Source organism: Aplysia californica, unplaced genomic scaffold (assembly GCF_000002075.1).
Source record: "Aplysia californica isolate F4 #8 unplaced genomic scaffold, AplCal3.0 scaffold01292, whole genome shotgun sequence".
Lineage (NCBI taxonomy): Eukaryota > Metazoa > Mollusca > Gastropoda > Aplysiida > Aplysiidae > Aplysia > Aplysia californica.
Genome location: NW_004798562.1, coordinates 20310 through 43279, shown reverse-complemented (window position 1 = coordinate 43279; position 22970 = coordinate 20310). Strand labels below are relative to the sequence as shown.

Here is a 22970-nt window from a genome sequence, read left to right as displayed (position 1 = left end):
GTTCTTCAGATTTTCATTTTTGAAAGCTTGTCGTCTGACTTTTAATTCATTTTATTAGTTCAGAAAATTATGTCTGTCAGAAAGTGTGGAATCCAAGAAGAAAGAAGAGGATGTAGTACGGAATTTAAAAAAAAAAAATCTCTGAAAATGTGAAAGCCACAATCTGGCAAAGCTGTTCCTTTAGTGATAGAATAAATGGCGTGATTCATGACAAATAGACTGTAACTATAAATATTAACCCGCAAGCAGTTCTAAAATGTTACCAGCTACCTTAAAACTTTCCTCTATTGTTTGGCACAACGAAGTATTAAACATTGAATTGGTGTCCCTAAGATTTAGCGTCTAGAGAAATGTTCCCTTGTTCAACACTAAATTGATTATTTGTTTATGTTTTTTCATACTCCAAATGCATGCTTCAACTCCCACACAAAATTTTTCTAGGAATATGGAAAAGAATCTTTGAATTTGGACAGTGTGTTTGGTTCACATGAAAGTCAGATATATGCATGGTTAAGTCTGATAGTTTTTTCAAGGTTTGGTGTGAATATTTTTTGAAGATAATGATAATAATAATAAAAAAAAAATAATTACAATTATTAGTTATAAAAGGGGTTTCATTTACATAAGTATAGTTAAAAAAACAACAACCCGTCAGTGCCAGAGAAATAGGACGTCTAGCTGTAAAGATTGTTTGTTTTTGTAAAGTGTTTTACGGCGCTCGCAACTGCATAAGGTCATATGAGCGCAAGGGACACAGCTAATATTTTCAGTTGGTAGGAAATTTTGAATTTTGCCCGGGTGGCGGCCGAAGCCTACTCTAATCGATTTTAGACCACCAAGGGATCTTTAACGTGCGCAACTTGCACACGGGCCCTCCAAGATTTTTTCGCCCTTGTCCGAGAAGGCTAGGTGTAGATCTTTCCTACCAGAAGATCAGGGGTGTGGCTGAAAGACAGCCGTAAGAAGAAGCGAAGGAGTAGCAGTAGAAAGGCTGCAGAAAGAATCAGGAGCCCAGAGGAAGGGGCAAAGGAGGTGAGGGGGTGAGGGCAGAAAGAGGAGACGAAAGCAGACGACAGAACATTGCTAGAGAGCAGGAAATGAGGTGAAAGTAGACAAATTTAGAGAAGAAAATTTTTCGGTCGCTACCCGGATTCGAACCTGGGACCTTTTGAATGAGAGGCCAACACCTTAACATCTAGGTCACGAGAGCCCCCTGGATTTGCTCTGACAGGCAGAGTCGAATCCGGCTTCCAAATGGTCTAAATCGTATCCATGGGGGCTTAGATAAAATAAAAATTAGAAATAATATTCGTATAGCGCATGTAACCACTTGAAAGCAAGCTCTATTGGTTCTACATACACTATATTATGACCTCAGAATACACTATATTATTGCCTCAGTAACATTCTCAGTCAGCTTCCTGGGAAGCATACAGTGCAAGCAGCTGGTTAAGCGCTCAAAACACTAACAAACTGACAAGATCTTTCACTGTCTTTATAGCTGAGTACCCATTCCCATCTGGGTGAAGTGGGGGGAAATTCGTGAAAAGTGCCTTTCCCAAGGACACAACGTCGAGCCTGCGGCTCAAACCCCCCGGACCCGCAGCCTCACCATTACGAGTCCGGTGGCCTAACCAACCACAATACCACCGACACCACAAATACACCGGCATACTAAAGCAAACAAACAAACAAACAAACAAACAAACAAACAAACAAACAAGCAACCCTCTCCACCCCCCCCAAACAAAAAACAAAACAACAACCCACAAACAAACAAACAAACAAACAAACAAACAAGCAACCCTCTCCACCCCCCCCAAACAAAAAACAAAACAACAACCCACAAACAAACAAACAAACAAACAAACAAACAAAAAAACAACCCAACCCCACACAGAAAAGCAGCAACAACAAAAAACCAACAAACAAAACACCAACAACAAACCAAACAGCTGTCCAGTAATCTTTCCTTCCCCGACATAACAACTAGGTTATAATCATGAAGTAGACACGAACGCGACCGCTCGATGATTACGTTGTGGTACATATTATAAAAAGAGACCAGATTTTATTAATAATTGCGCATTCGCGTGCGTCCGTTGTGTAAGATTTTTTTTCTCTGTTTTGTTTTTCCATGACGGGCTGTTGCACCACACACATGTGAGGCAGCGTGGAGGAATCAGGCTCTCGTCAAAATAATCAAAGTGAAGAAACTTATTGTATTTTTCCGCAGGTTTATGAATTTTTGTCAAATTTTTGTTTTTTGGTTCAACGCCTTTCATGCCCATTAAAGAACTCATTTCTGTGTGGATTTTTCTGAAAAACGTTAATTAAAGGCACAAGAAATGTAAATTTTCAGTTACCATAGACTCTTAAGCAAAGGAAATAACTAATCTTTGGCGGCCATTTTCTCACTAATTTTACCTCTGAAAACAGGTGACCCCCACCTCCTTCATTCGCAAATATCTCGACTTTTATTCAAGATAAATGGGTATTTTTTTCAACCAAATAAAGACAAGTGAACAAGCTTTAAGATGATACCAATAACTCTACATGCCCAAAATTTGACGAGAGCCTGATTCCACCACATTGCCTCACATTATATCTAATAGTTGAAAGCTCTGGGTTGTGGTGTGCGGTACAATTAAAAAAAAAGAAGAAGAAAAAACTCCTCCAGTGTTATCATTGTTTTGTTTCAAACGAACGGTTATGTTGCAGCACATAGTTGTGGAACGTTTTGGTTTCTGTTGTGGTATGCAGTACATATGTACAATTTAAAAAGAAAGTGTGGTATGCAGTACAGACATGTACAATTTAAAAAGAAAGTGTTATTGCTTTGTTTTTGACTAACGGTGTGGTAGAAGGCGCGGAGAAAATCGATGGATAGAACATGACTACACGTTATGTCTCTACGGTTTTAGGTGTCGGGTGATTCATGGCTTTATAATCGCTCTCTTGTCGTTCTAATTTGAATATTGTTATATATGCATCCCTATCATGGAGACACGGTTTAGGATATTCCAAACTGGTCTACTCTGGAGAAAAAACTCGTTGACACAATTCAAGCCATGCATCGCCATCAAGTTACTGATCTGCAACAGACATGATCTGTGGTCGTGGTTCTCCTTTCATTCCTTTGCTGGGATGCTCTAAATAAAACAAACTCAACTGTATCTTAAATAAAAACTACATTTCCCTGATCTTTTCCCGCCAATCATCTGTTTAGGCTCTCCAAATAAATTGCTCTTGGTCTCCCCCTGCCTTGTTTTCCTTCAGGTTTGACATTGATGATTGAGAGTGGTTGGTTGGCGGGTGCTCTGGTGTGGTTGGTTGGCAGGTGCTCTGGTGTGGTTGGTTGACGGGTGCTCTGGTGTGGTTTGCTCCCTCTTTCCTTTAATAAAACTATCGTCTTTATCTCTCCTCCTTCTTTCTTTGTTTGTCACTCTCTTGTAACGCCTCTAATCTTCGGCACTTTTATGACCTTTTTTTGTTGCAAGTGCCGTCAGACTCTTACTTACTAAAACTAAACTGACATTGAGAGATCTATAGATGTCCAAGGTCTTTATGTCTATTTTTCACGTGTCCCAGAATCTACATTTGTCTCTTCATAATTGTTGTCATTCGGGAGCGGCCCACGTGGGCTTCTTTCAGAAATTCTCCTAGAAATTCTCAGCAGTCTTCTAAGAATATATATGTGAGGCAGCGTGGTAGAATCAGGCTGTCGTCAATTTTTGGGCATGTAGAGTTATTGATATAATCTTCAAGCTTGTTTATTGATATAATCTTCAAGCTTGTTTACTTATCTTTATTTGGATGAAAAAAATATCCATTTATCTTGAATGTAAGTCGAGATATTGGCGAATGAATGAGGTGGGGGGTCACTTGTTTTCAGAGGTAAAATTCGTGAGAAAATGGCCTCCAAAGATTAGTTATTTCCTTAGCTTGAGAGTTCGTGGTAACTGAAAATTTACTTTTTTGTGCCTTTAATCAACGTTTTTCAGAGGAATCCACACAGAAATGAGTTCTTTTATGGGCATGAAAGGTGTTGAGCCTAAAAACAAAAATTTGATAAAAATGTACAAACCTGCGGAAAAATGTAAGTTTCTTCACTTTGATTATTTTGACGAGAGCCTGATTTCACCACGCTGCCTCACATATGCCACCTACTTAAAGTCAGTTGTTCAAACCCCCGGTAGAGCGCGGTGTGTGTTTGTCTAAATTGTAGAACCCTCTCTGATTGTAGGATGTTGTAGCGGACCCATTTGCTCGGACAACAGTAGAACAACGGTTATGTTGTAGCACATAGTTGTTGAACGTTTTGGTTTCTGTTGTGGTATGCAGTACATATGTACAATTTAAAAAGAAAGTGTGGTATGCAGTACAGACATGTACAATTTAAAAAGAAAGTGTTATTGCGTTTGTTTTTAACTAACGGTGTGGTAGAAGGCGCGGATAAAATCGATGGATAGAACATGACTACACGTTATGTCTCTACAGTTTTAGGTGTCGGGTGATTCATGGCTTTATAATCGCTCTCTTGTCGTTCTAATTTGAATATTGTTATATATTATACATCCCTATCATGGAGACACGGTTTAGGATATTCCAACCTGGTCTACTCTGGAGAAAAAACTCGTTGTCACAATTCAGGCCATGCATCACCATCAAGTTACTGATCTGCAACAGTAACAGACATGATCGGTGGTCGTGGTTCTCCGTTCATTCCTTTGCCCGGATGCTCTAAATTGAAATACATAACAAAAACAGAAAAAAAACCCGTATTTTAAATAAAAGCAACTTTGTCCTAATCCTTCCCCGTCACCCATGTTTCTCCATTCATTCCTTTGCTGGGATGCTCTAAATTATTATAAAAAAAACACGAAAAACCCCCAAACAAAAACCAACGTATTTTGAATAAAAGCTACATTATCCTAATCTATTCCCGTCACCCATCTGTTACGGCTCTCCAAATAAGTTGCTCCTCGTCTAGGTCTACCCCTTCCTTGTTTTCCTTCAATGTGACATTAAGGCTAACATAATGTTTAAGGTTCCTCCTGCCTGTTCAAGTGTCCCGGAATCTGCACTTTGGTTTGTTGGTAATTGTTTTCCTTCTCGAGCGGCCCACGTTGGCTGGCTTGTTCAAGTACTGCCTCATTTGATTTCTTTTCCTTCCAAGAAAGAAAGAAATGTTCACACTTACTTTAAACTTAAAGTACCATAATCCTAGGCGGGGTGTTGTTGTTGTTGTGTGTGTGTGTGTGTAGTGTGTGTGTGTGTGTGTGTGTGTGTGTGTGTGTGTGTGTGTGTGTGTGTGTGTGTGCCTATCCTTTCGAAATGTTTGGAGCCCCGAAGAGCGTGCTCTTCTTCAGTTGTTGTTGTTGTTGTTGTTGTTGTTGTTGTTGTTGTTGTTGTTGTTGTTGTTGTTGTTGTGAATTCCGACTGAGCCACACCCTTCCTCATCATGTGAGGCGCGACGGGACAGACAATGTCAATTGAGAAACATTGTTGTAAATTAATTAGGCGGAACGAAACAGTGATACACTACCGGGTATTTCATTTATATGCAACATTTCAATGGTCACAGATTATGGGGCAAAAAATTCCCCTCACAAGCTGACACCACAATTTATGGAAAACATACACACGCAAGCATACTCATATACGCAGACACACACACACACACACACGCACACACACACACACACACACACACACACACACACACACACGCACACACACACGCACTTACTTACACGAAGGCGCCCACTCACACGCACACATGCACACACACACATACACGCACACACGCACACATACACAAACGCATGCACACACACACACGCATACACCACACCACAGTTTATTAACTAAAACAACACATACACCACAATTTTTTTATTTTTAAAAGCAACAATACACGCACGTACACAAAAATACTCACATCACCACCATCACCACCACCACCACCACCACCACCACCGCCATCACCACATCACAATTCTATACACTTAAAAAGACATTTACTTCAGTATAGTTTCATTTCTTTCTGTTTTTTCTATTCGTCGTTTCTTTATGTCTCTCCTTCCTTGTTCCCCACTCCATTGCTCTAGTAAACACCGCGACGGGTGGTGCGATTTTACGTGACCTATTTCTGTTCCGAAGTCGTTTCACTTATCGACAAACGCTTGTAACATTATAGAACCTATTTGTTCTTATACCCATACTACGTTCTCTGACCGTCTAGTAGAGAACTCGTGTCTTGCGCTTTCTAGTTTTAGTGTGCCTCGCTGGCGTTTGTAGTGGAGCGGCTGGGCCTGGGCCTACACACATCTCTGTGGGCCTAGGGCTAGGCGCTTGGCTGTCACACGCAGAAGGTTTGAGTGCGATAATTCTTGTACTAGGATTTTAAATTAATTGATTTTGAACTCTATCCGTACGCCCTGGGGTCATTTTGTACCACAGGGGTTGTATTCTTCACATTTCAGAATACTTCTAGTACGAAAATCTCTTTGAAACTTTCAGTACGTATTTCTCAAAAAATCATTTTGACAGAAAACTGTGCAAAGCGTACGGATCGGATTAACGAGTAAATTTCCTCTTTGGAAAGTGGTGGCACAGAGTTCCCCACGTCGTATAGATACGATAGTAAAACGAGACGTACGGATTGGGTTAAGTGGTGGCACAGAGTTCCCCACGTCATATAGATACGATAGTAAAACACGACGTACGGGTAGGGTTAAGTGGTGGCACAGAGTTCCCCACGTCATATGGATACGATAGTAAAACACGACGTACGGGTAGGGTTAAGTGGTGGCACAGAGTTTCCCACGTCATATGGATACGATAGTAAAACACGACGTACTGATAGGGTTAAGTGGTGGCACAGAGTTCCCCACGTCGTATGGATACGAAAGTAAAACACGACGTACGCATATAGGGTTAAAATAGGCGCTTTTACGCTCCCACCGACACAATTTAGATCATGCAGGAGGCGGGTTTCCTCCAACCCTGGGCGGAGAGAGATAGGCCTATCCCCCCCCCCCCCCCCCGGGCGGTGCTACTGACTGAAGTGTCTTTAGGCCATTCACCCCCCAAAAAGGGGGGGGGGGGCATTAACATCTCCAGTTCTTATGTACAGTAGATTTGTAATTGTAAATGGGCTGATTCATCAATGTCACGCTCATAACTGTGCCTGAACTGCTACAGGGAACTGCTGCCTTTTCTTTCCTAATCCTTCCTATCGTCAGTTTTTTCTCTTCCTCTTTTGTATGTTTGTCACACTCTTGTGACCCGCTATTTCCTGGGTGCCTTGATAGTCGAAGCGGACTTTGTGCTGTTGAAGCTAGAGAGGTGAGAAGAGTAAGCCTGATTCCCTGTAAGGACTTCTCTGTTGACATCCCCCCCCCCCCCCCCTTAAGCGCTCATATGACCTTATGCGGTTGCGAGCGCCGTAAAACCTCTACTAAAACAAAAGAGATGGGCCCATCCCATACTTATACCACCCCAGCAGTAAACATTTTGTCGTCACCGGGGGAATCGAACTGTCTGTTTTGGCGCCCTTACACCAAAGATAGTACAAGACAAGATGGGCCACTTCTCTCTTTGAGCCAATTAAAAAAGTGTCCTCAAAATTTGGTGGCGCCCTCTTCACAAAAGCGCACTCTTTGCGAACAGAGTTACCCTACTTGAGTTTTAAAAAATCAAAGTGAAACTAGCAAGTTTTGGGATAAATTTCGGAAGAACGCTTTTTAAAAAATGGTTACGCTGACAAAAAACCTCTTCCGGAGGAAAAGGAGATGGTTTTCTTCGTTTAATTTGACTTTAGAATGAAGGGCGAGAGGACATTAAAATTTAAAAAACCCTAAAACTCCGCACTGAACGTACCCGAACTGCTGATGAACAGCAGTCGATCTGCGCACGCAAGGAGGTGCTATTCCTATTCTTCTTCTGGAAAAACGAAAGAGAGCTTCAAAACAGACTGCAGCGCCATCTGAAGCAAAGAGCATACTTCCTGCGGACACTTTTTAGGCTGAGTAGCCCATCTTGTCTTGTACTATCTTTGCTTACACTTACAGTACCGAAAGGCGTCATTAACTCGCACCATTGCGCACCACTGAATGAGTCAAGGAACCCTTTGCACGTAAAGTGCGTACTGCCAATCGAATTCAGTCGAATTGCGTCCGGGTCAGCCCAGCCAGATCGGCCGTGTATTTATTTTGAGGTGGCCAGTCAAATTTGAGTGGGTGGTTGGCGGGTGCTCTGGTGTGGTTTTCTTCTTTTTCCTATAAAAAATATATCGTCCTTATCTCCCCTCCTTCTTTTTATGTTTGTTACTCTCTTGTAACACCTCTAATCTTCTGGCGCTCATATGACCTTATGCAGTTGCGAGGGCCGTAAAACTTCTACTAAAACAAGTCAAATTTGACACAACAAGGGATGGATCTATTTGTAGTGTAGCTTTCACTCCCGTTCTCATTGGGGGATCGACGAAACGATCGCCAACCGATCGCCCGATTCGGGGCCCGATAACAAGTTTGTCTTTGAGGCTGCGATCGGTTTGTGCTATGATGGTCGCTTTGCGCCATCAATCTGTAATCTGGCTAGCCCCGTCTGTCTACCAGTCCGAACCGTGGGTGGTTGGCGGGTGCTCTGGTGTGGTCTGCTTCTTCTTTCCTATCAAACATCTATCGTCCTTATCTCCCCTCCTCCTTTTTATGTTTGTTACTCTCTTGTAACACCTCTAGTCTTCGGCACTTATATGCCCTTATTGTGTTGCAAGTGCCGTAAAACACTTAATAATAGTTTTTTAAAAAAAGGTGTGTACTACGATGGTCGCTTTGCTCCCTCAATATGTGATCTGGCTAGCCCCGCCTACCAATCCGGTCCGATCCGATCCGATGGGATCCGATCCGATCCGATCCGATCCACCATGGGCACCTGGTATAAGAAGACCACCCAACTGGAATGCTGAGTACCGTGACGGCTTGCGGCCCTATACGTTCTTATTATACTACATAATGTACTTCTCTGAGTGTCTAGGCCAGGCGTATCGTTTGTTTGTTTCACGCGCCGGTGCGTTCATGGTACCATTGGTATGTCCTGCGTCTTTTAACGTTCTTTTGTCTGTCTGTACGTCTGTCTGCGTTTCTGTCTGTCTGTACGTCTGTGTCTGTGTGTCTATTTTTGTGTCTGTACATCTGTGTGTACGTCTGTGTGTATGTGTGTGTATGTGTGTGTGTGTATATATATGTGTGTGTGTGTGTGTGTGTGTGTGTGTGTGTGTGTGTGTGTGTGTGTGTCTGTCTGTCTGAGCGTCGATGGGTTTTTCGTTTTTATGGCACCATTGGTATGTCCTGCGTGTTTAAGTTTCCCTTTGTCTGTCTGTCTATATGTCTGTCCATCTTACACTGTCTGTGCGTGTGGGTTCGGGGGGTTAGCGGGTGGTCAGGTGTGGTTTGCTCCTTCTTACCTATCAGACGCTTTTTTTCTTTCTCTGTCTGTCTGTCTGTCTGTCTGTCTGTCTGTCTGTCTGTCTGTCTGTCTGTCTGTCTGTCTGTCTGTCTGTCTGTCTCTCTGTCTGTCTGTACCCTGCGGGGCGGTGCCGCTTACTGAAGTGTCTTTAGGCCATTCCCAAAGGGGGGACATTTCTCGTTTTAATGCACAGTATTGTAAATTGGCTGATCCAACGTCATGCTCATAACTGTGCTTGAACTACAGCAGGGAACTGCTGCTTTTTCTTTCCTAATCCTTACTGTCGTCATTTACCTCTACTTCTATTGTATGTTTGTCACACTCTCGTGACCCGCTATTTCCGGGGTGCCTTGATAATCGAAGCAGACTTTGTGCTGTTGAAGCTAGAGAGGTGAGCAGAGTAAGTCTGATTCCCTGTAAGGACTTCTCTGTTGACATCTACCCCTTGGTGCTCATATGACCTTATGCAGTTGCGAGCGCCGTGAAACCTGTACTAAAACAACGAAGACCAATTTTATATGGTAATTATAGAGTGGATGGATGGAGGGAGCTTCTTCATACTCTACCTCCACAATGACCATTTGATTTGTGTCTGGCGTAGCGGTTAGGCGCTTCGTTGTCGCATACAGGAGACTTCAGTTCGGTTCCCGAGCGGGGTGGGGGGTTGGGGGGGGGGGGGGGCATTTTTAAATCTAATATCTTGATTTTTCTGCTAGGGTCAGAAGCCCGCCTCCTAAATGATCTAAATTGTTTTTTTTAAAGTTTTAGTAAGAGTTTTGCGGCACTTGCAACACTATAAGGTCATATAAATGCCGAAGATTAAAGGTGTTACAAGAGAGTAACAAACGCAAAAAAAGAAGGAGGACAGATAAGGACGATAGATGTTTGTTTGATAGGAAAGAAGACGCAAACTACACCAGAACTCCCGAAAACTACCCACGATCTAAATTGTATGAATGGGGTCGTAAAACACCCATATGACCCCCCCCCCTTCAAAAAAAAAAGAAGAAAAAAATGACCAATGTCAAATCTTTATGATGGGACTGTACCCGTAATCCGGGCTGTATTATTCTTGTGAAAGCACTGGTTCAGAATGTGGGACAGAAAACAGACACGACGATTTCTGCATCGATTGGACTTGAAGGAGGAATTCCATCTTACTTTGTTACTTGTGATGTCGCTATCGACCCGGGGAGCTCCATGTGAAAGTAATGACATATTAGCAGAGGAAAAGGGATAGAATTCATGTCCCTCTATGCCTGTCCATTTTGGATTAAGGGGATTCTGGGGCGCGGAGTCTGGAATATTATTTATAGATCAAACGGAAGGCGTGTGCGGGATCGATATAGGTGTCTCTTCTTAGAACAACCGTGCCGTAACGCGAATTTGTCGTTCACCACTCCACGTTATTATGTTGTTGTTGTTGTTGGTGGTGGTGGTTTGAGCGACACTTCACTGACTGGTAGGTCATGATGCTTCTTTACCATTGTTCATCTGTCTTGTCTGGCTGGCTGGCTGTCTGTCTTACAATAATGATAAAATTGTGGGTGGTTGGCTGTGCTCCTGTGTGGTTTGCTCCTTCTTTCTTATCAAACATCCATCGTCCTTATCTCCCCCTCCTTCTATTTTGTGTTTGTTACTCTCTTGTAACTCCTCTAAACTTCGGCACTTATATGACGTTATTGTGTTGCAAGTGCCGTAAAACTCTTACTAAAACTAAGCTCTGCCGAGAACGGGTGCTGTACTGCTAGTCCTAGCTTTGTGTGTTATGAATTTACCGCCTCTATAATGACTTTACATGACAAAGAAAGTTTTTGGATTGGAATCCACAAGGTAAGAAATCAAGGGGAAGACCGCGTGGAACCTGGAGAAGAATCACAGAAATCGATGTACAGAAAAGTGGGAAGACATGGACAAATATCAAGAGGCTAGCCCAGGATAGAGAAAGGTGGAACGTGTTTGTCCGTGGCTTATACCCGGGTGCAGGGGGAAAAAGACAATGATAATGTTGATAATGTGGCGTCGGTGGCCTAGTGGTTAGGCTACAAGACTCGTAATCGTGAGGTTGCGGGGTCGGGGGTTCAAGCCGTAGGCCCGACGTTGTGTCCTTGGGAAAAGCACTTTACACGAATTTTTCTCACTTCACCCAGGTGGAAATGGGTACCCAGCTATAGACAGCGAAAGATCTTGTCAGTATGTTAGTTTTTTAGCGCCTATAAATGGCTGCTTGCACTGTATGTTTCCCAGGAAGTTGAGTTTGTTTCAGAATGCTCTCAGGTCTGCTGTGGTAATAGTATAGATTGTGAAGCGCATAGAGCTTGCTGTTGAGCGGGGATTTGCGCTATACAAATGCTATCTATTATTATTATAATGACTGTTATGGCTGACCTCAACGTCAATCTCCGATAGGTCTGAGTCAAGTGGGCGGAGATACTTTTATTTCTCCGGATGCCCCCACCCCCACCCCTTTTGCAACCCCAAATTTAAAAGGACGCCCGAGGTCGTTTGCAATGTATGTTCACAGACAGACAGACAGGCAACAGACAGACGGCAGACAGTGGGTGGTTGGCGGGTGCTCTTGTGTGGTTTGCTTCTTCTTTCCTACCATATCGTCTTTACCTCCCCTTCTTTTTTGTCTTTGTAACACCTCTTATCTTCGACACTTATATGACCTTATTGTGTTGCAAGTGCCGTGAAACTGTTACTAAGACAGACAGACAGACAGACAGACAGACAGACAGACAGACAGACAGACAGACAGACAGACAGACAGACAGACAGACAGACAGACAGAACAAATTCAACGCGTGTAGCTTGCACCAGTCTTTGTGGAAAAGATTCTTGTCCAGTAGTTTTAGTTTCCTTTATTCGCTAGTCTTCTTCCGCCTTCCCCACTTGTTACATTTTATCACACAGGAAACCAGTGTCCCTTCTTCCTAATGATTCCTTGTTTTTAACAAACAAAAAAGTGGGCGAACCTCTTGTCCCGAAAGAGACCGGGCCGGAGTTCTTTAGTGCGCAGGGAATTGCAATCATTTTTTCTGTTCCGCGCGTTTTTTCTAAAATGTGTCGAATTTCGGAGGAATACTTGTAAAATGTTTTAAATGGGAACGTTTTCGGGCTCCCTTGACCCGCGGAGGATCATTGCTTCTGTCCAGAAAATGAGAATTAATGAAGATAGATAAACCCTATCCGTACGCCCTGGGGTCATTTTGTTCCCCCGGGGGTTGTATAGTTCACATTTTAGAATATGCGAGGCAGCGTGGTGGAACCAGGCTCTCGTCAAAATAATCAGAGTGAAGAAACTTGCATTTATCCACAGGTTTGTGAATTTTTATCAGATTTTTGTTTTTTTGGCTCTACACCTTTCATGTCCATTAGAAAACTCATTTCTGTGTGGATTTTTCTGAAAAATGTTGATTAAAGGCACACAAATTGTACATTTTCAGTTACCACGGACTCTTAAGCAAAGGAAATAACTAATCTTTGGATGCCATTTTCTCACTAATGTTACCTCTGAAAGCAGGTGACCCCCACCTCCTTCATTCTTAAATATCTCGACTTGTATTTAAGATACACGGATATTTTTTCCATCCAAATAAAGACAATTGAACAAGCTTTAAGATGATACCAATACTCTATGTGCCCAAAACTTGACGAGAGCCTGATTCCACCACGCTGCCTCACATATGTACTTCTAGTACGAAGATCTGTTTGAAATTTTCAGTATTCCTCAATACATAAGTTTGACAGACTACAATGGAAAGCGTACGGATCGGATTAAGGAGTAAATTTTCTGTTTCGAAAGTAGTGTCACAGACTCAAGAGTTCCGCACGTCGTATGGATACGATAGTAAAACTCGACATACGGATAGGGTTAAGACTGAGGAAGACAGGAGGAGCCCTTACTGTGTTGCGAGTGCCGTAAAACTCTTACTAAAACTTAAAAAGCCCTTATCGTGTTGTGGATGCCGTAAAACTCTTACTAAAACTTAAAAAGCCCTTATTGGGTTGTGAGTGCCTTAAAACTCTTACTAACGTTTAAAAACGAAAAATCAGTGGATTGCCAAGGACGGGAGACGCTTACTAAAAACAGGGTGCCCACTACGGATGGGTTCGGCCGATAGACCCGATCGCCCGACTCGATCGCCTCAAAGTGTTTGTTTTCAGTTTCAGGCGATCGAGTCGGGCGATCGCCCCGATCCAGCCGTAGTGGGCACCCCGTTTTAGTGTGCAACCTACACGTTCTTGTACTTCGTACTCTGAGCTTCTAGAGAGTAACCCATGTTGTCGTTGTGGTGTGTGCTGTCTTTGCTGTGACCTAACTGTGTCGAAGACGCCGTGCGTTAAACAAACTCTAACTCTTATCGCTATCCGGGGCCCCTATCCCCGAACAGTCCGACCAAAGATAGTGGAGTGTCTTTGGGTCCGACTTTCCCAATGGCCTTACTTCTAGTAGGTCCAGCTCGGCGTCTTACCAAAGACCGTGTATATATACGTGGTCTTTGGTCTTGTATGTATACATGGTCTTTGGTCTTACATGTATACATGGTCTTTGGTCTTACATGATATGTATACATGGTCTTTGGTCTTACCTTGCCCTGCCACCTGCCCACATTGCTTTTTGGCGCTGTTGATGGAAGAACCTTACGCGAATTAGGTCAAATTGACAGATTACAGAAAGGAGCGGGGTACCATGATCGTCAATGTCTGCGCTCCAGACATGACGCCAGAAGAAGAGGAAGAAGAAGAAGAAGAAGAAGAAGAAGAAGAAGAAGAAGAAGAAGAAGAAGAAGCCTTTGAATGAGAGGCCAACACCTTAACCTCTAGGCCACGAGACCTTCGGCACTTAATGGCCTATTTGTGTTGCAAATGCCGAGAATCTTTTACTAACAGGTACTTTCTCCTCAAAGAAAAAGCCACAAAACAAAGCCACCCCCCCCTTCCATTTAAAAATGAAAACTAGGCCAGTTCGTATATTTTGATGAGCAGGGTTTTTTTTAGGGGGGGGTGGTCAGGGTGTCGGGTATCTCTTTCCTTGCGGTGATTGGGCGGTCACCAGTGACTTAACGCTATCCGTACATCGTGTTATACTATCGTATCCATACGTTGTGGGGACCTGTGTGCCACCACTTTCCAAAGAAGAAATTTACTCGTTAATCCGATCTGAACGCTTTGCATAGCAGTCTGTCAAAAATGATTTTTTAAAAGAAATATTGAGTTTCAAAGAGATCTTCGCACTAAAAGTATTCTAAAATATGAAGAATTCAACTACGGGGGTTCAAAATGACCCCAGGGCGTACGGGTAGGGTTCAGTAAGTGAAATCTTGCTGTTCGCCATAATCTTATGACGAGCCACGTTTTCTGGAAGAGATAACGACACTCATGACTCATGACCCATCATCGTCGGTCGCGGGGGTCTTCGGCCTTGCTGTAATATTCCAACTAGGGCACGACCTTTTCGTTCTCCTGCAAGATCTATCTCTGACCGTCGAGGGCACGAGGTGGGGGGTTTTTTTTTTGGTTGCCACCTACGACTACGACTACGACCACGACCACGACCACGGACGACCCAGCCAGCAATGTTCCGTCGCATGGGAAGCGGAAATTTGCCGCGCCCGATTTAAAAAAAATAATTTTCTGTTGGTATCGATTGTGTTTCAGAATATTCGAAGGGTATCGAGTAATGTAATTTTTGAGTCCTGTTCCGCCCCCTCCACTCCTGTTTTTATGCCATGAATTTTTTTTCTTCTGTTATATCGATGTACGAATAAAAAAAAAAAATCATAGTGGGTGGTTGGCGGGTGCTCTGGTGTGGTTTGCTTCTTCTTTCCTATCAGACATCTATCGTCTTTATCTCCTCTCCTTCTTTTTTGTGTTTGTTGCTCTCACTTAATACCTCTAATCTTTGGCACTTATATGACCTTATTGTGTTGCAAGTGCCGTAAAACACGTACTAAAAAAAAATCAATTTACGAATTTAAAAACAATCATAGGAAACAGTTTTGGCACTTATTCGTTATTCCCCGTCAAGTAAATTATTCGTGTAATCTCTTTATTCAAACAAACTCATTTGGTCCATGTGAACCGAATTATACTATTAATACATTGAGTCAAAGATAGTACATAAGTATTATGTTATGTACTATCTTTGATTGAGTCACATCTGGTAGGCATATTCGATACCACTATCATCGATATCAGCAAGGGGTAGAAGAAGATTCCGGCCCAAATTTCCGTACCCCTGTGGCACAAGACGTGTGACTGTTGTGTGTCCCCGGCAGAGATTGAGAGAGTGACGACGACGAGACAGTGGACGTGGGTCGTCCTGATAGGTTGTTCGCTGCGTCCATCCATCAGTCTGGTGGTAGGTTGTTCGCTGTGTCCATCAGACTTTCCCCCTTCACATGCATGCAAGTTGTGGAAGCCGTACTACTGTCCCACGGATTTCTTCTTCAGCGCGTTGATTACGAGTTACTGGTGATCTCTCTCACTGTGCTTTGGTGTGTGCGGTAAAAACAAATTCTTATTAAAAATTCATCAATTAAAAAAAGTTCTTTCTTTCTTTCTCCCCCCCCCTCTCTGTCTGTCTGTCTGTCTGTCTGTCTGTCTGTCTGTCTGTCTGTCTGTCTGTCTGTCTGTCTGTCTGTCTGTCTGTCTGTCTGTCTGTCTGTCTGTCTGTCTGTCTGTCTCTCTGTCTCTCTGTCTCTCTGTCTCTCTGTCTCTCTGTCTCTCTCTCTCTCTCTCTCTCTCTCTCTCTCTCTCTCCAACGTGTGACTGTTGTTTGTCCCCGGCAGAGAGTGACGACGGAGATAGTGGACGTGGGTCGTCCTGATAGGTCGTTCTGATAGGTCGTTCGCTGTGTCCATCCATCAGTCTGGTGGTAAGTTGTTCGCTGTGTCCATCAGACTTTCCCCCTTCACATGCATGCAAGTTGTGGAAGCCGTACTACTGTCCGAAGGATTTCTTCTTCAGCGCGTTGATTGTGAGTTCGATGGTTTGTCTCTCTCTCACTGCGCTTTGATGTGTGTGGTCTACCAAAAAACAAAAAACAATTTAAAAAAAACAAACAACAAAACTTTTACCATTGTACGAGCGGGTGTATGAAGGGCGTCACTGGTTGGTATTGAGCGCTTTCTTTCTTACACAATGTTTCATCTCTCTCTCTCTCTCTCTCTCTCTCTCTCTCTCTCTCTCTCTCTGTCTTTTTTCTTTTCTTCCTTTCTTCGTTTCTTTCTTTCTTTTTTTCTCTCTCTCTTTTTCTTTCTTTCTTCTTTCCTTTCTTCCTGTCTTCCTTTCTTCCTTTCTTTCTTTCTTTTTCTCTCTCTCTTTCTTTCTTTCTTCCTTCCTTTCTTTCTTCCTTTCTTTCTTCCTTCCTTCCTTCCTTCCTTTCTTTCTTTCTTTCTTTCTTTCTTTTTTCTTTCTTTCTTTCTTTCTTTCTTTCTTTCTTTCTTTCTTTCTTTCTTTCTTTCTTTCTTTCTTTCTTTCTCCCCCCCCCTTTCTCTGTCGCTGTCTCTCTGTCTCTCCCTCTCTCTCTCCCCCTCTCTCTCCATCGTGTGTGACTGTGTCCGGCAGAGAGTGATGACGAGATAGTGGACGTGGGACCCTGTCGCCCTGATAGGTTGTTCGCTGTGTCCATCTGACTTTTCCCCTTCTTTCTTTCTTTCTTTCTTTCTTTCTTTCTTTCTTTCTTTCTTTCTTTCTTTTTCTTTCTTTCTTTTTCTTTCTTTCTTTTTCTTTCTTTCTTTCTTTCTTTCTTTCTTTCTTTCTTTCTTTCTTTCTTTCTTTCTTTCTTTCTTTCTTTCTTTCCTTCTCCCTCCCCCTCCCCCCCCTCTCTCTCTCTCTCTCTCTCTCTCTCCAACGTGTGTGTGTGTGTGTGTGTGTGTGTGTGTGTGTGTGTGTGTGTGTGTGTGTGCGCGCGTGCGTGTGTGTGTGTTTATGTGTGTGTATGTGCGTGTGACTGTGTCTCCGGCAGAGAGTGACGACGAGGTAGTGGACGTTCGTGGAACCAGGTCGCCCTGATAGGTTGTTCGCTGTGTCCATCCATCAGTCTTCTTCCCTTCCCGCGACTGTCTATCGTTGTCTGCTCCAGTGGGTGGTTGGCGGGTGCTCTGGTGTGGTTTGCTCATTCTTTCCTTAAAAAAAAATCTATTGTCATGATCTCTCCTCCTTCTTTTTTGTGTTTGTTACTCTCTTGTAACACCTCTAATCTTCGACACTTATATGACCTTATTATGTTGCAAGTGCCGTGAAACGCTTACTAAAACAATATAATATATATATCTATATCTATCTTTCTCTGTCTTATTTTACTCTCAGACTCCCCCCCCCCTCTCTCTCTCTCTCTCTCTCTCTCTCTCTCTCTCTCTCTCTCTCTCTCTCTCTCTCTCTCTCTCTCTCTCTCTCAAGCTGTGTGTACTACGTTTACGTGCTACTTGATTTCCTCTTCCACTAATGACTGTGATTGCACTACTTGCTGCTGCTGCTGCTGCTGCTACTAATGCTGCTGCTGCTGCTGCTTCTGCTAGCCAAGGACTAATTACCGGTCGTTATTGTGTGGTGGATTACTAACATCGTGACCGTTGAGTCATTAGTCCAAGACGACAATAATAACATTAACAACAGGCGTCTGTGGTGTGGCGGTTAGGCGCTTAACTGTAGCACGCACGAGTGGGTGGTTGGCGGGTGCTCTGGTGTGGTTCGCTTCTTCTTTCCTGTCAAACATCTATCGTCTTTATCTCCCCTTCTTTTTTGTGTGTGTGTTTGTTTCTCTCTTGTAACACCTCTAGTCTTCGGCACCTATATGACCGTATTGCGTTGCCAGTGCGTGTCGTAAAACTCTTACTAAAAAAGAAAAAAGAAAATAAAAATCAAACGATTTCCTTACAAAAAGCTCTGTGACCCAAATCGTGTCCCTGGAATATTTCAACCGGGATCGACCATACTTTTATAGAGATAACAAAAGAGATTTGAAGAGAGAGGGAAACAAGTTGTGAGCTGCACTTGACATCTGATCCTTTTCCCAACGATCTGCAAAGATTGTTTAGTTCTTGAGCGTGGGGGTTTTGTGGTACATCTCTGAGAACGTGCTGAGGTTTTTTTGTTTTTTTTTTGGGGGGGGGGGTTTGTTTGTTAATTATTATTGGTAAGTGTTTTATTACAGCACTCGCAACTGCATAAGGTCATATGAGTATGAGAAAGCGGGACACATTAAAGATTTTCAGTTCGTAGGAAATTTTTGAATTTTGACTGGGTAGCAGCCGAAGCCTTCTCTTATTTATTTTAGACCACCAAGGGATCTTTCACGTTCGCTACTTGTACACCGGACCTCTGAGATTTTCCGCCCTTGTCCGAGAAGGCTAGGTGTAGATCCTACCAGAAGATCAGGGGTGTGGCTGAATGACAGCAGTAAGAAGGAGCCAAGGAGGGGGCAAAGGAGGGGAGGAAGTGGGGGCAGAAAGTGGAGACGAAAGCAGACGACAGAACATTGTTAGAGCGCAGGAAAGGAGGTGAAAGGAGACACTTTTAGAGAAGAAATTTTTTTCCGTCGCTACCCGGATTCGAACTCGGGACCTTTGAATGAGAGGCGAATACCGCCTTAACCTCTAGGCCACGAGAGCCCCGGAGGTGTCTTAAAAGTGTTCCTCCTGTAGATCTACTCGTGGTTGGTTGGCGGCTCCTATAGTACGTGGTTTGCTCCTTTATTTCTTAGCAAACAGTTGTCTTTCTTAACCCTCCTACTCTTCTCTGAACATGACCTATTTGTGTTGAAAGTGTGGGTGGTTGGCGGGTGCTCTGGTGTGGTTTGCTTCTTCTTTCCTGTCAAACATCTATCGTCCTTATTTCCCCCCCCCCCCCCTTCTTCTTTTTTATGTTTGTTACTCTCTTGTAACATCTCCAATCTTCTGGCGCTTACAATATGACCTTATGCAGATGCGAGCGCCGTAAAACCTCTACTAAAACTAAACTGTGTTGAAAGTGCCATATGACGCTTACTAAAACTTTATTTTAAAAAACAAAAAAAAACTATAACAAAATTTTTGGGGGTTATCTTTAAGTGTTTCTCATCTCCTCTTGTCTTCTGCAGGACCGAGGTAGTCTCGTAAGGTGGAGTCAAGGACAAGCACGGGGATTGTGTGTGTGTGTGGTTCCTCGGAGTGCGGGAAAGGCGGCAGAACTGAACGTTTGAGGGAGTAGATAGAGGCAGGGCAGGGACAGAGAGAGAGAGCACGATCGAAAGACACGATTGAACGAACGGCTGTCGCCTGGCGGAGGTCAAATACGCTCTGTAAGTACATGTGGATAATAATAATAATAATAATAATAATAATAATAATAATAATAATAATAATAATAATAATAATGATAATAATAAGAACCTTAAAAAAGGCCTACGTGTTTGCTGACTCTGACTTGTGTTTTTGTAAGGAAGTCGTTTTAGAAGTTTTAATAGGGTGCGATTTTTATTAATTAATTAATGGATTAAAACATTTAAAAAAAATTATTATTTTTCGGGGGGGGGGGGGGCACTGGTAGATCTGAATCCAAAGCTATCTGTCTTCTGTTTACCCCCCCTCCCCCCAAAAAAAGAAGAAAAAAAAGAAAAAAGAAGACTCGGGCAACAGTTTGAGTTGTTAGTCTACTTTAGCTTACTCAAGTTGGGAGGTTTCTGTCTCGAGTAGTATGATGTGTTCTGCTTCTACTTTTTTGTTTTAGTAGAGGTTTTACGGCGCTCGCAACAGCATAAAGTCATATGAGCGCCAAGGGGTGGGTGTCAACAGAGAAGTCCTTACAGGGAATCAGGCTAACTCTAGCTTCCACAGCACAAAGTCTGCTTCGACTTGTAAGGCACCCCGGAAATAGGGGGTCATCAGAATGTGACAAACATACAAAAGAAGTGGAGGCAAAATGACAATAGTAAGGATTAGGAAAGAAAAAGCAGCAGTTCCCTGTTGTAGTTCAGGCACAGCAATGAGCATGACATTGATGAATCAGCCCATTTACAATTACAATTCTACTGTGCATAAGAGCATGGTTAATGTCCCCCCTTTGGGAATGGCCTAAAGACACTTCAGTAAGTTGCACCGCCCCGGGGGGGGGGGGGGGGGGGGTGCTGAGCTCCCACTTCTTTCCAATGTGACTGCCCCCCCTCCTTTATCTGCTTATTGCAGAGTAGACAGAGTTGTGACTTCAGAAACTCTTCGTGTACTCTGGTGTGGTTTGCTCCTTCTGTCCCATCAAACATCTATCGTCCTTATCTCCACTCCTTCTTCTTTGTGTAAATGTTACTCTCTTGTAACACCTCTAATCTTCGGCACCTATATGACCGTATTGCGTTGCCAGTGCCGTAAAACTCTTACTAAAAAAGAAAAAAGAAAAGAAAAATCAAACGATTTCCTTACAAAAAGCTCAAGTCTGCATACTTACAGAGCTCCTTCTTTTTTGTGTAAATGTTACTCTCTTGTAACACCTCTAATCTTCGGCACCTATATGACCGTATTGCGTTGCCAGTGCCGTAAAACTCTTACTAAAAAAGAAAAAAGAAAAGAAAAATCAAACGATTTCCTTACAAAAAGCTCAAGTCTGCATACTTACAGAGCTCCTTCTTTTTTGTGTAAATGTTACTCTCTTGTAACACCTCTAATCTTCGGCACCTATATGACCGTATTGCGTTGCCAGTGCCGTAAAACTCTTACTAAAAAAGAAAAAAGAAAATAAAAATCAAACGATTTCCTTACAAAAAGTTCAAGTCTGCATACTTACAGAGCTCCTTCTTTTTTGTGTAAATGTTACTCTCTTGTAACACCTCTAATGTTCGGCACTTATAGGACGTTATTGTGTTGCGAGTGCCGTAAAACTCTTACTAAAACTAAAAATACTGTAGACCTTTCCTTTCCTAGAACATTTATTTACTGAACTCACTCTCTCTCTCTCTCTCTCTCTCTCTCTCTCTCTCTCTCTCTCTCTCTCTCTCTCTCTCTCTCTCTCTCTCTCTCTCTCTCTCTCCGGAAACTACATATCGCTGAAATTAAACCTATTCGACCAAAAAATGGAAAATTTATTATATTGGAATCACTTAAATTTTATGATGACTCAAAATCCATTATCGACTTTCCTCGAAATAAAAAAAAAAAGAGAGAGAGAGAGAGAGAGAGAGAGAGAGAGAGAGAGAGAGAGAGAGAGAGAGAGAGAGAGAGAAAATATGACAAGGGATAAAAGAAGAACCCCGACCTCCACCACCGCGTAACCTTTTTGGGGGGGATAGGACGTAAATTTTTCCGCGACCGCGTGCATCGCCTTCTTCTGTATGTGCGCCGTCGTTTCCCCTCGAAGTTTCCGTGTTCGCTCCTGGTTTCCACTATCTCCAGCTGCTGTTCTCTCTACTCTATGTGTGGCGTCTAGCGCCCGGTATTTTCCACAGTGTCCTCGGCCGCCGAGTGTACAGTACTGCCCTCCTGCTGTCTGTCACACTGCAGTATCGTGTGTCTGCTGGGCCGACTGGCTGGCCCTTCTTGCCAGTAGGTGGGTGGTTGGCGGGTGCTCTGGTGTGGTTTGCTCCTTCTTTCCTATCAAACATCTGTCTGTCGTCCTTATCTCTCCTCCTTCTTTTTTTGTGTATGCTACCCTCTTGTCACAGATAATCTATTCTTCGGCACTTGTATGACCGTGGCGTCGGTGGCCTAGTAGTTAGGCTACCGGACTCGTAATTGTGAGACTGCGGGTTCGGGGGTTCGAGCCTCAGCTCGGTCCGACGTTTTGTCCTTGGGAAAGGCACTTTACACGAACTTCTCACTTGGCTCGGTCCTATCGGGGACGGACGTTAAACTTGGAGGTCCCGCACCTTAAATAACCTAATAGTGTTGATAGGGGCGTTAAACCCATACCATTTTCACTTATATGACCTTATTGTGTTGCAAGTGCCGTAAAACTCTTACTAAAACTAAAACTAAACACCAACAACAAAAATACAAAAAATGAATAAAACAACAATACGCAACACCCCCCCCCCCTTCAAAACGACAACAACAGATGAATTGCTGTAAATAGCAAGAAAATCTTGAACGTTGAATAGCTTAGTTGAATTGGCACAGCTTTATTTAACTTGCCAATCCTGTAAATATTATAGAATCTACTTAGCTGTGTATATTGCTTGTGATTTCACAGTCCTGCAATTGTAATATTACAGAATCTACATAGCTGTATCTCGCTTGTGATTTCACAATCCTGTAATATTATATAATCTAGATCTACATGTTATATCTAGCTGTGTACATGTATATCGCTTGTAGTTTCACATGGGGCGCGCTGCACGTTTCTTCTGCTGTTATCATTGTGGACTGTGGTACGGGTGATGTCGGTTTACTGATAAACGTCTACAATGTTTTAAATGTACAAACATTAAGTGTTAGGTTGGCGGACGATCTTGTGTGGTATGCTCCTTCTTTCCTTTTAAATCTCTCTCTCTCTCTCTCTCTCTCTCTCTCTCTCTCTCTCTC

General features: G+C 43.0%; 1 long non-coding RNA gene across 1 annotated transcript in view; it reads left to right on the top strand.

Moving 5' to 3' along the window:
- Positions 1-22970, top strand: part of LOC106013801 — a 43152-nt gene that overhangs the window by 4030 nt on the left and 16152 nt on the right. Inside the window, exon 2 of the long non-coding RNA XR_001185438.2 lies at positions 19562-19762. This is a non-coding gene — a long non-coding RNA (uncharacterized LOC106013801). The remainder of the gene's footprint in view (positions 1-19561; positions 19763-22970) is intronic.